Source organism: Hevea brasiliensis, chromosome 14 (genome assembly GCF_030052815.1).
Source record: "Hevea brasiliensis isolate MT/VB/25A 57/8 chromosome 14, ASM3005281v1, whole genome shotgun sequence".
NCBI classification, from domain to species: Eukaryota; Viridiplantae; Streptophyta; class Magnoliopsida; order Malpighiales; family Euphorbiaceae; genus Hevea; species Hevea brasiliensis.
Genome location: NC_079506.1, coordinates 17564266 through 17576564, shown reverse-complemented (window position 1 = coordinate 17576564; position 12299 = coordinate 17564266). Strand labels below are relative to the sequence as shown.

Sequence of the window (12299 nt, the reverse complement as noted above, 5' to 3'; positions counted from 1 at the left end):
ATTTTGGAATAGAGAATTAAATTAAAGAACTATGGAAAAAAATTAAAGAAAAAGAAAAAGGGAAAAGAAATGGATTATTACATCATTAGGTGACATCATGGATGATGTCAAAATTAAAATTATTTTACCCAAATTTTTGACTAAGTTAATTATGGCATAAAAGAAGATAAAAACAAAATTAAAAAGATAAATTTTTTTCTTCTTCTTCTCCAAATTTCCGTAACTCTCTCTATCCCATTTTTTCTCTCACCAAAAACCTCCATTAAAGCATGCTCTAAGCTTGATTTCCCTCAATTAACTCTAATTTCCCCCACAATTACCTCATAAAAGCTTGTTATCTTCACTTGAGAAGAAGTTTGAGGAAGGAAAGAAGGGAAGAAAAAGGAAGAAATTGAAGAAGTAGAAATCAAACAAAGGTTAGTACTTAAACTTGACATCTTTTGTTAAATTTTCATGTTCTTAGTTAAGTTAACCTAGAATTGAACTTAAATTCAAACAAAAACTATCATGGAAGGACCAAATAGAAATTTCGGCCAGCTATAGGGGGGGACTTGATTTGCAAGATTTTGATGAACTTGAATGGTTAATTAGGTTGAATTAAGCATGTAGACAATGATTATAAACTTTAATTGTATTAGATTGCACAATTATGTAATTAGGGCTCTTGAGTATTTTGACAATTGGGAAAAAATTGGAGAATTATTTAATTGAAGCCATTGACCTTACTTGAGTTGAAAAATAGTCAATTGTGACCATTTGTGGTGTGTTTGAATTGCTAGAACCAAGTTTCAATTCGGATTGGTTAGGTTCAGTATGCTGACAGCTTGACCTAGGTCCCTTTCAGGGACTAAAACTGAAACTTTACCAACCCAATTGGTGTGAGATTAATTGGGAATGAAAATAGACACAAAATGAAACATTTTTCATTTAGGAACCATGCCCAGAAAATAACATTAGGATAGTGAAGAATTAGGCCAAATCCGGATTTGGGCACATCGCCCTATACAAAAATGACCAAATAAACAGTAGTTACTTAAATGACCATAACTTGGTCTAGAAAGGTCCAAATGACCTGAATCTTATACCGATGGAAAGCTGAGACATAGCCCTACAACTTTCATGAAGAAAACAAACTCAAATGTTGACCATAACCTATCCAAAAAGTCACCTGCAATCAGCACACCAAAACTGCCAGTATCCAGAAAATGCCCAAAATTCTGGATAACACCAAATTTGGCCAGCCCCATTTAAATAGTCATATCTTAGGCTAAAAAACTTTAAATGGAGTGATTCAAAAAAGGAAATAAATTTAAGACAATAAGAAACAACTTCTATGAAGAAAACTTAGCCAAATTTCAACAGCAACGTGACCAATGGAACAGTGCAAAACAGGACACCAAATATGAAATTTTGAAATTTCACCTAAGAGACTTAAAATTTGAGGAAACAACCAAAACCAACAAATTAGGTAACCAAAATGTAGTATGTGGGTGAAATTAAAATTTCCATATCTATTAAGCATGAGAAAGTCAACAATTTGACTTGAATAGTATTGTGAATAGTAACACCGAAATGCAAATTTTAAAGAACGTCAAGTTAAGCATATTAAAGCTAGAAATAAATAAATTTGAATTTGTTTTTGGATTTATGATAAATTATGATACTGAAACACTGTAAAATTGTGTATTTCAGTTGAAAAGAATACCGGGAAAGAACCCGAGACGTCGAGTCAAGGCCTAGAAGCGACTCGCATGAGGTTTGTACACAACATAAAATGTTCTTTAAATTTCTTTTCGCAAAGTACATGAAATGAATTGTGATTTATTTATATTGCAAAATGGTGATTGAAATGTACACTATGCTTTTGATCTAAATTGTTAGAAATTTAATGATATGTGTTTTAATTGTCAGTAAATGTTTTATAAATTATTAAGATAGTTTTGAAACCACAGTGTCATGACCATATATCTGAATGTCTCACTAGAATGACTAGTGGGAGAAATTAGTTTTGAATTTTGATTCCCTCTCTGGCTGAAGTGTTGAGGTGCGTGCCAATAGAGGAAGAAATTGAATGGGTACCCATTGATTGAGCTAGCTGGTGGGTGTCGAATCCACCAGAAATCAAATTAACTAAAATCACCAATTATGAAATATTTTCTACAGTAAATGGTAAATCCAGGTTGAACTCTAGAGACTGAATTATTAAATTTTGTGCACTTGTGTAATGGAAAACGGAAGAGACAAAGATTGGGGGGGGGGGGGGGCTGTAACACAAAATCAGAAGAAATCAGAAATTCAAGAACTTAAATATGAAAATCTCAATTTAAACAAACTTCAATCCAAGGTAATTCTCATTCCAATGCATTGATTTGATCATAGACAAAAGAAATACAATTATCTCTTATTGAATACTTAACGTAGATTTACCAAACAGTGAGGTAAAGTCCTGACTTCCCTATACTCATCAATTCGAGCCCAGCACTCTTGTTGACTCTAATTATTAACTGAATTGGTATTAAACAATCCTCATCAAATTAGTAACTGCTTTAAGAATAGGAAGTAGTTAAGCTGAATAACAATTTATGAACTATAAATCATTTAATTTCACCTTATTGTTTCCTTAGGTTATTTTTGAAAACTGGGATCATAATCAATAAAACCTAATTGCTACTCATGTTTAATCTTGCACAATAATTACAGATTATAAAGATGAACTAGCAATTGATCTCATTAAACAATTAACTAATAGGCCTTTTTAGCAAATCATTTAATAGATTAAAGACAAAGAAATCAGAAAACAATAGATATTCAAAAAGACAAATTAAATTAGGAACCTGATCTCACAAATCAAGCAAAAGAACTTGAATCCTTTGAACTGAATTAAAAACTTAGCCACTCATGTTCATGGCTTACAAAAAAATAAAGAAAAGAAATCTAAAGCGTGAATGGAGAATGAAAGTCTTTCTGATGTCGAGAGCGGCTCCCTATTTTCGATCTCCTTTTTGTGTGGCTGCTATCTCTTCTATTTATAATAAATGGTCTAGGGTTAGGTTTTTAGAATTTCTATCAAAAACTGCAACTGGAGTGAAATTAGGAAACTGATTGTTGACGAATACACGGCCCATGTATCACTACACGGCCCAGGGCCGTGTAACCTACGGGAGCTGAGTGGGTTTGTTTCGCACGGGCACAGAAAGTTACACAGGTCTCTAAGATTTACACGGGTCAAGTTACACGGCCTGTGTACTTTGTTTCTTCCTCGGTTCTTTGGATTTCTTCTAGCAGAATGTTACACGGGTCTCCAAGATTTACACGGGTCAAGTTACACGGCCCGTGTACTTCGTATCAACCACGCTTCTCAATCCTTCGACCTTTCCAAGTTTCTTTCCACACTTTTATGTTCTGGGACTTCACCAAAAACCTGAAAAATACAGAAAGAGTCAGATTAATGCAAATGCTAACAAATTCTCCATTTAACACAATTATTCCAACAACTCTCTAAACATATGCCTAATAGATAATTATACTTTAATCAACTGAATTAGGCATAAAGATACCTTAAAAACACTCAATGTAATGGAAGTAAAATTAATAAATTATGCACTTATCAAATTCCCCCACACTTATTCCATGCTTGTCCTCAAGTATGACTTAAATTCTCAGTCAACTCCACTTAGAAGTTCCGTAACTTCGCCCTATCACAACATTCTCTAACAAAAGATGAAAAGTTTGAAAGAAGAAGCAAGTAAGGTAATAACCATCACAACAAATTCCATCAATACCATACCAATATATCAACAATTTTCCAACATAAAACAATAGGCTTGAAATCAATTAAGCTCACACAATTAAAGTTTCATAAAATTTTAGTCAATACATACCAAAACACAAGGCTAATTTATCAAGGCACAACAAGTATAGCTATTTGCAAATCTTAGAGGAGATAGATAGAAATGCTCCTTTTTTATTTTATTTAATTTGAAATTGGTACTTCTCTCTTATCACAGTTATCACTTTTTTTTTTTTATTTCCACCGTCACCTTCAGAAAAGTACCTTGCTCATATCCTAGTTAGTTTTTGGACTGAGAATCGACATAGAGTTCATGAAGACCCCTGGTTAGTTTGCTTAACTAAAATAGCAGAGCAATTTTCAAGTTCAACATTTTATTTTCCCCCAATTTATGCATCTACATATTATAAAGTGCCCTGATAGATTAAACAAAGTTTTGAAAGATGCATGACACTAGTTTAAAGCACACATAACTAATCATTTCACCATTAAATCAAGCCTAAATGATTTATGCAGGAAAAAAAATTGCTCTATGGTATGGAGAATGAATCAAACTTATGAGAACATTTTTTTTAATAATAAAAAAAATTTACAGTAACAAATTTCTCCTCCCCCATACTTAAAACTTACATTGTCCCCAATGTAAAGCCCAAATGCAAAAGAAAAGAAAAAAAAATGCTAGAAAATAAAATAAAATAAAATAAGGGAAAGAAAACAAATCTGTTTGTGGCTAACAAGCCACCCATGGGTTGCCTCCCAAGTAGCGCATTTGTTTATCGTCGTTAGCTCGACATGACAAAGCTCCTTAATCCTTATAAATTGGGTTACTCAATTTGAGCTCCTCCACTGTGTGCTCCTGAAACCCTTCATAAAATGACTTGAGTCTATGACCGTTGACCTTGAACACCTTATTAGTTTCTAAACTTTGAATTTCAACTGCACCATAAGGAAACACATTGGTAACAACAAAGGGTCCAATCCAACGAGAATGCAACTTACCAGGCATCAACTTCAATCTAGAATTATACAATAAAACTTTTTGTCCAACCATAAACTGCTTCCTTAGAATTAGTTTGTCATGGAATGCCTTGGTCTTTTCTTTATAGATCTTAGAGTTCTCATAAGCCTCAAGTCGAATTTCCTCTAATTCCTCCAATTGTAATTTTCTTTCCACACCAGCAGTATTCCAATCCAAATTACATTGTCTAACAGGCCAATAAGTCTTATGTTCTAACTCCACAGGAAGGTGACATAACTTACCAAATACCAATCTGAAGGGGGACATACCTATGAGTGTCTTATAAGCAGTCCTGTAAGCCCACAATGCATCATCAAGTCTAAGGCTCCAATCTTTTCTATTTGGCTTCACTATTTTTTCCAAAATAGACTTGATCTCTCTATTAAACACCTCTGCTTGCCCACTTGTTTGAGGATGATAAGTTGTAGATACTCTATGGAAAACACCATATCTCCTTAACAATGCCTCAACAATTCTATTACAAAAATGTGTGCCTCGGTCACTGATTATAGCTCTAGGAACTCCAAACCTGCTAAAAATGTTTGACTTGATAAAACCTATGACAGCTTTAGAATCATCAGTCCTGGTGGCTTTTGCTTCTAGCCATTTCGAAACATAATCAACAGTAAGTAATATATAAACAAAGCCAAAAGAAGAAGGAAATGGACCCATAAAATCAATACCCCACACATCAAAAATCTCACAAACAAGTATTGGATTCTGAATCATCTCATTCCTATGGGTTAAACTTCCTGTTCTTTGACATTGTTCACAATTTTTGTAAATCAAATATGAATCACGAAATATAGTGAGCCAGTAAAAACCACAATCTAATATTTTTCTACCTATTCTCTTGGGTCCAAAATGACCTCCATATGCATAGGCATGACAGAATGCAAGAATAGATTGAATCTCATTATCAGGAATACATCTCCTAATAATTTGATCTGAATAAAATTTCTACTAATACGGGTCATTCCACATATAATACTTAGCCTTACTTTTCAATTTCTCTTTCTTAGCTCTACTCAAATCAAAAGGCACAACCTTAGTAACCAAATAATTCACTAAATCAGCATACCAAGGGATCATACCTTTCAATTTAAATAACTGCTCATCAGGAAAAAGTTCCTGCAAAGAAAGTGGATCTTTTTGTGTCACTAACCTGCTCAAATGATCTGCTACCAGGTTCTCAGCTCCTTTTTTATCCTTGATTTGAAGATCAAATTATTGTAGCAGAAGGATCTATCTAATTAACCTTGGTTTTGCTTCCTTCTTTGCTAAGAGATACTTCAATGCTGCATGATCAGAGAAGATAGTTATTTTAGAAGCAAGCAAATATGACCGAAAGTTATCTAAAGCAAAAACTATAGCCAAAAACTCTTTTTCGGTCATAGAATAATTGCGCTGAGCTGAAGTTAGTGTTCTGGATGCATAATAGATCACATGAAAGAGCTTCCCAACATGCTGCCCTAAAACTGCTCCCACTGCATAATTACTCGCGTCACATATAATTTCAAATGGTATAGTCCAATCAGGAGCCTGGATAATAGGGGGTGATGTCAATGCAAATTTCAATTTGTCAAAAGCCTCCTTGCACTCTTCACTGAACTCAAAAGGAACCTCTTTTTGCAAGAGTCTAGACAAAGGCAATGCTATCTTAGAGAAATCCTTAATGAACCTGCGATAAAAACCTGCATGACCAAGAAAATAGCGTACTTTCCTCACAGTTATGGGGTAGGGTAAGTTCACAATTAAATCAATTTTAGATTTATCCACCTCAATACCCCTATTAGAGACAACATGACCCAAAACAATCCCCTGTTCCACCATAAAATGACACTTCTCTTAGTTTAAAATAAGAATTTTCTCAATGCATCTCTCAAGAACAGAATTTAAATGATGTAAACATGCATCAAATGAATCACCATACACAGTAAAATCATCCATGAATACCTCAATACAAGTCTCAATGTAATATGAAAATATGCTCATCATGCATCTTTGAAATGTGGTAGGTGCATTACAAAGCCCAAAGGGCATCCTTCTAAAAGCAAAAGTTCCAAAAGGGCAAGTGAAGGTAGTCTTCTCTTGATCCTCTGGTGCAATCACAATTTGACTATATCCAGAAAAGCCATCGAGAAAACAGAAATAAAACTTACCTGCTAACTGCTCAAGCATCTGATCAATGAATGGCAGTGGGAAGTGGTCCTTCCTTGTTGTTGAATTCAACTTGCGGTAGTCTATGCACATTCACCATCCACTCTGAATCCTTGTTGGAACAAGTTCATTATCTTGATTTGCTACCACAGTGATTCCTGATTTTTTTGGCACTACTTGGACTGGACTTGCCTAATTGCTGTCTGAAATTGGGTAAATAACTCCTGCATCCAGTAGCTTTAAAATCTCCTTCTTCACTACCTCCATCATCTATGGGTTCAATCTCCTTTGAGCTTCTCTACTCAGTTTAGCCTCATCCTCTACTAAAATCCTGTGCATGCACACTGATGGACTTATACCTTTGATGTCAGCTATTGTCCATCCAATTGCTTCCTTGTGTACTCTCAAAACCCTAGTCAATCTGTCTTCTTGAATCTTTGTTAAATTACTTGAGATGATAACTGGAAGTGTCTCATTGTCTCCCAAGTAAACATACTTCAAATGCTTAGGTAAAGGCTTGAGTTCAAGAACTGGTGCCTGCACCACAAAAGGTAATAATTTTGTGTGAGATACAAGTAAGTCAATCTTTGATACTCCATACCTTTTTGGAGCAGGAGGTAATGACTGCAGTGCCATTACTGCCTCTTGAACCTCTACATTTAATGGTTGATTGGTACTGATTTCTTGAATTCCTTGACTAATCACCATTTCTAACTCATTCTCCATGCTTAACTCAAAAACATCCTGCACAATTGTATCAACAACATCAATAGAAAAGACAGAATGACCATCAGCAGGATACTTCATGGGGTCAAAAATATTAAATTTGACAGTCTCTCCATTAAACTCCATAGTTAAGGTGCCATCATCCATATCAATTTTTGTCTTGGCAGTTTTTAGGAAAGGTCTTCCAAACAAAATCAAAGCTGACTTTGATGTGGGAACACTATCCTCCATATCTAGAATGTAAAAATCTGCAGGAAAAATTAATTCTCCAACTTGCACCAACACATCTTCAACTACTCCCAATGGGTAAGCATTAGAACAATCAGCTAACTGAATAATGACACTGGTTTCTATCAAAGGACCCAAATTTAAGGTTTGAAAAACTGAATTTGACATAACATTAATAGATGCTTCTAAATCTACCATTGCGCGTTCAAATTTAGAATAACCTATTCTGCAGGGAATAGAAAACGAACCTAGATCCTTACACTTAGAGGGTAATTTTTGCTGAATTAATGCTAACACATTTTCCCCCACACTGATCTTCTCATTATTCCTTAACTTGCGCTTTGTAGTGCATAGTTCCTTAAGGAATTTATCATACTTAGGAACTTGTTTGATCGCATCAAGTAAAGGTATATTTACCTCTACCTTCCTAAAAGTCTCCAAAATTTCTTTCTCTTATTCTTCTTTCTTCATCTTTTACAACCTGCAGGGGAATGGAAGAAGAATAGAACTATTAACCTTATTTAGTTTAGGTTCAGTATTTACCTCAATTTTAGGAACTTCAAACTCTTTTTCTCCTTGCTTCTTCTTTGGCTCATGTGGAGTCTAGTTATCAACTTCTTTCCCACTCCGCAACAGTATCGCACTCGCATTTTCTCTGAGATTCATGACTGTTTGTGATGGGAGCTTTCCAGAACCTTGAGCTTATAGTTTACTCACAGATGAGGCTAACTGACCAATCTGCCTCTCTATGTTTTGAATGCTATTTCTGGTCTCCTGTTGAAACTATTGGGTATTGTTAGTCAAAGCCTTAACAATTTCATCAAGTGACATACCTTGATTTGAGGGAGGTGGAGGTGGAGGTGGATGTGATTGATTCACTTGTGATCTTTGCTGCTGGTATCGATTTTGCACAGGTTGATTCCCATAACTCAAATTGGGATGATCTCGCCATCCTGGATTATAAGTATTAGAATAGGGATCATACTTGCGTTGTGGCTGTCCATAATGTCCTACTGCATTAGCATGTTGCATTGATTCATCCTCTTGTAACACAGAACACATGTTAGTAGCATGACTCGAACCTGAACAAATTTCACATACCTTAACAGTTTAAAAGTTCCCTACAGCCAACTGCCTTACTAAAGAAGTTAAATCAGAAATTTGTTTCTCAAGGTTAGATGTACTTACCTCATTAACCTTCACGGGTCTATGATCCATTCTCATTCCAAACTGCTGAGAATTCGCTGCCATGTTAGCAATCAGCCTCCTTGCCTCTTCTAGTGTCTTGTCAACCAAAGCTCCTCCACTAGCAGCTTCTATCATACTGCGATCCATTGGTAGAAGTCCCTCATAAAAATATTGAATCAATAGCTACTCACTTATTTGATGATGGGGACAGCTTGCACACAGCTTCTTAAATCTCTCCCAATACTCATACAAACTCTCTCCATTGTACTATCGGATGCCACAAATTTCTTTTCTTATATTAGCAGCACGGGAAGCAAGAAAATACTTCTCTAGAAATATCTACTTCATTCCATTCCATGAGTTGACAGATCCAGAAGGAAGGTAATACAACCAATCCTTAGCTGTGCCCTCCAGTGAGAAAGGGAAAGCCCGAAGCTTGATCTGATCCTCTGAAACTCCTTGAGGTTTCATGCTAGAACACACAACATGAAATTCTTTTAAATGCTTATGTGGATCCTCACCTGCAAGACCATGAAACCTAGGCAACAAATGGATTAGTCCAGATTTCAACTCAAAAGCAATATTTAAAGCAGGGTATTGAATACACAAAGGCTGTTGGTTTAGATCAGGAGCAGCCAACTCTTTCAAGGTTCTAGCAGCCATGGTTTCGTTTTCGGAATTTGAATCCGAATCCGAATCTGAATCTGCACTTAACTCCTTTGGAGATTGGACTCCTTCAGATGTACTTGGAATCAACCTACCTTGCTTAACCAATTTTCTAACTGTTTAGCTATTTTTTCTACTTCTGGATCAAAGATCAACTCACCAGATTGAGAAGTTCTTGTCATAAACAAAAAGAAATCAAAATAAAAACAGAAAAATGCCTCAAAACCCTAGAAAACGATGGAATTTGACCTCAAGAGGGTGGGGCCAAGGAATCCTATGGACTGATTGGTCTTGATCAGAGCGTCATTTCCTTCAAAATAGGTATAGGCCGCCCTCCAAATTCAACCAGACTTCTTGATAAATAGTAACACCGTAATTTTTTTTTCCAAAAACCTGAAAATAACAACACTTCACAAACAAAATTAATAACAAAATACCCTACACTAAAAACACGAAATCCAATAAATTTCACTCCCCGGCAATGGCGCTAAAATTCTTGATGGGTGTCGAATTATTAACTGAATTGGTATTAAGAAATCCTCATCAAATTAATAACTGCTTTAAGAATAGGAAGTAGTTAAGCTGAAAAATAATTTATGAAGCATAAGTCATTTAATTTCACCCTATTATTTCCTAAGGTTATTATCGAAAACTAGGATCATAATCAATAAAACCTAATTACTACTCATATTCAATCTTACACAACAATTATGGATTACAAAGATGAACTAGCGATTGATCTTATTAAACAATTAACTAATAGGCCTTTTTAGCAAATCATTCAATAGATCAAAGACAAAGAAATCAGAAAACAATAGATATTCAAAAAGACAAAAATTAAATTAGGAACCTGGTCTCACAAATCAAGCAAAAGAACTTGAATCCCTTAAACTGAATTAAAAACTTAGCCACTCATGTTCATGGCTTACAGAAAAATAAAGAAAAAAAATCTAAAGCGTGAATGGAGAATGAAAGTCTTTCTGATGTCGAGAGCAGCTCCTTATTTCCAATCTTCTTTTTGTGCGGCTGCTGTCTCTTCTATTTATAATAAATGGTCTAGGGTTAGGTTTTTAGAATTTCTGTCAAAAACTGCAACTGGAGCGAAATTAGGAAACTGACTATTGACGGATACACGGCCCGTGTATCCGTCAATAGTCAGTTAACTGGAGCGAAATTAGGAAACTGACTATTGACGGATACACGGCCCGTGTATCACTACACGGCCCAGGGTCATGTAACCTACTTGAGCTGAGTGGGTTTGTTTCGCATGGGCACAGAAAGTTACATGGGACTCCAGGATTTACACGGGTCAAGTTACACTGCCCGTGTACTTTGTTTCTTCCTCGGTTCTCTAGATTTCTTCTGGCAGAATGTTACACGAGTCTCCAAGATTTACACGGGCCAAGTTACACGGCCCATGTACTTCGTATCAACCACGTTTCTCAATCCTTCGACCTTTCCAAGTTTCCTTCCACACTTCTATGTTCTAGGACTTCACCAAAACCCTGAAAAATACAGAAAGAGTCAGATTAATGCAAATGCTAACAATTTCTCCATTTAACACAATTATTCTAACAACTCCCTAAACATATGCCTAATAGATAATTATACTTTAATCAACTGAATTAGGCATAAAGATACCTTAGAAACACTCAATGTAATAGAAGTAAAATTAATAAATTATGCACTTATCACTAGCTAGGCTTATGATTCCTCATAAGCCTCCGACTATTGAGATGAACATTGTTCTGATGGCATGATATAACTGTGTGTTTTTATGAAACTTGTTTTGAGATTGTTTTGACTAAAATTATAAATTGTCTTTTCTATCTACTTTTTCATTGTTCAGTACTATATTTGAATAATTGTGATTTGAATTATGCATAAAATGTCATTTTAGTATGTTGTTCACAACTGAGTCATTGTCACACCCTACCCCTCCGTGAGGCATAACATGATCCCGTAGTATATCTAATGAATTACCAACTTCGTCTACTGATAACCCATTAAATACACTACAAGGGATTTTAAAACTTTTCTTACTTCTTTTTACAGTGGTGAGCACTATTGACAGGTGTTAAAAATTTTCTTTTACTAAAGTGAAACCAAATAACAATTTAAAGTATTAACAATTTCTGTAAAAATTTTGGCAGAGTGCCATCTGTATTTTGAATAAAACAGTTTTTCAAAAACCTGTAAAAAGCACTTCAAATATATAATTCCTCAATCCCAAACTCTAATAATTTGTTCAACACAATAATTTTCATAACATTATCAATTCAGTTCAACAATCAATTTTCCAGTGTTTCCAAAAGCTGAAATAAGATAAATATACCACAATATTTTTATAAGCCAAAATAATTTACAATTTTAGTTTACAATTGCTCAAGACCAAGTACAATATATACATACAGTGCACATACATTACAATAAAAACTACACAATATGATATACTCGATATACCAGACGAGATCTCAAAATGTGGTACAAGCAGCCTATTCTGCTACTCTGTACGTCTGTCTA

The 12299-nt window shown here is 35.0% G+C and overlaps 1 non-coding gene across 1 annotated transcript; it reads left to right on the top strand.

The window, feature by feature from the left end:
• Positions 1-9303: 9303 nt before the first annotated feature.
• Positions 9304-9410, top strand: LOC131173533 (small nucleolar RNA R71). The gene has a single exon (XR_009143849.1). It is a non-coding gene; the product is annotated as a small nucleolar RNA R71 (small nucleolar RNA).
• Positions 9411-12299: the final 2889 nt, after the last annotated feature.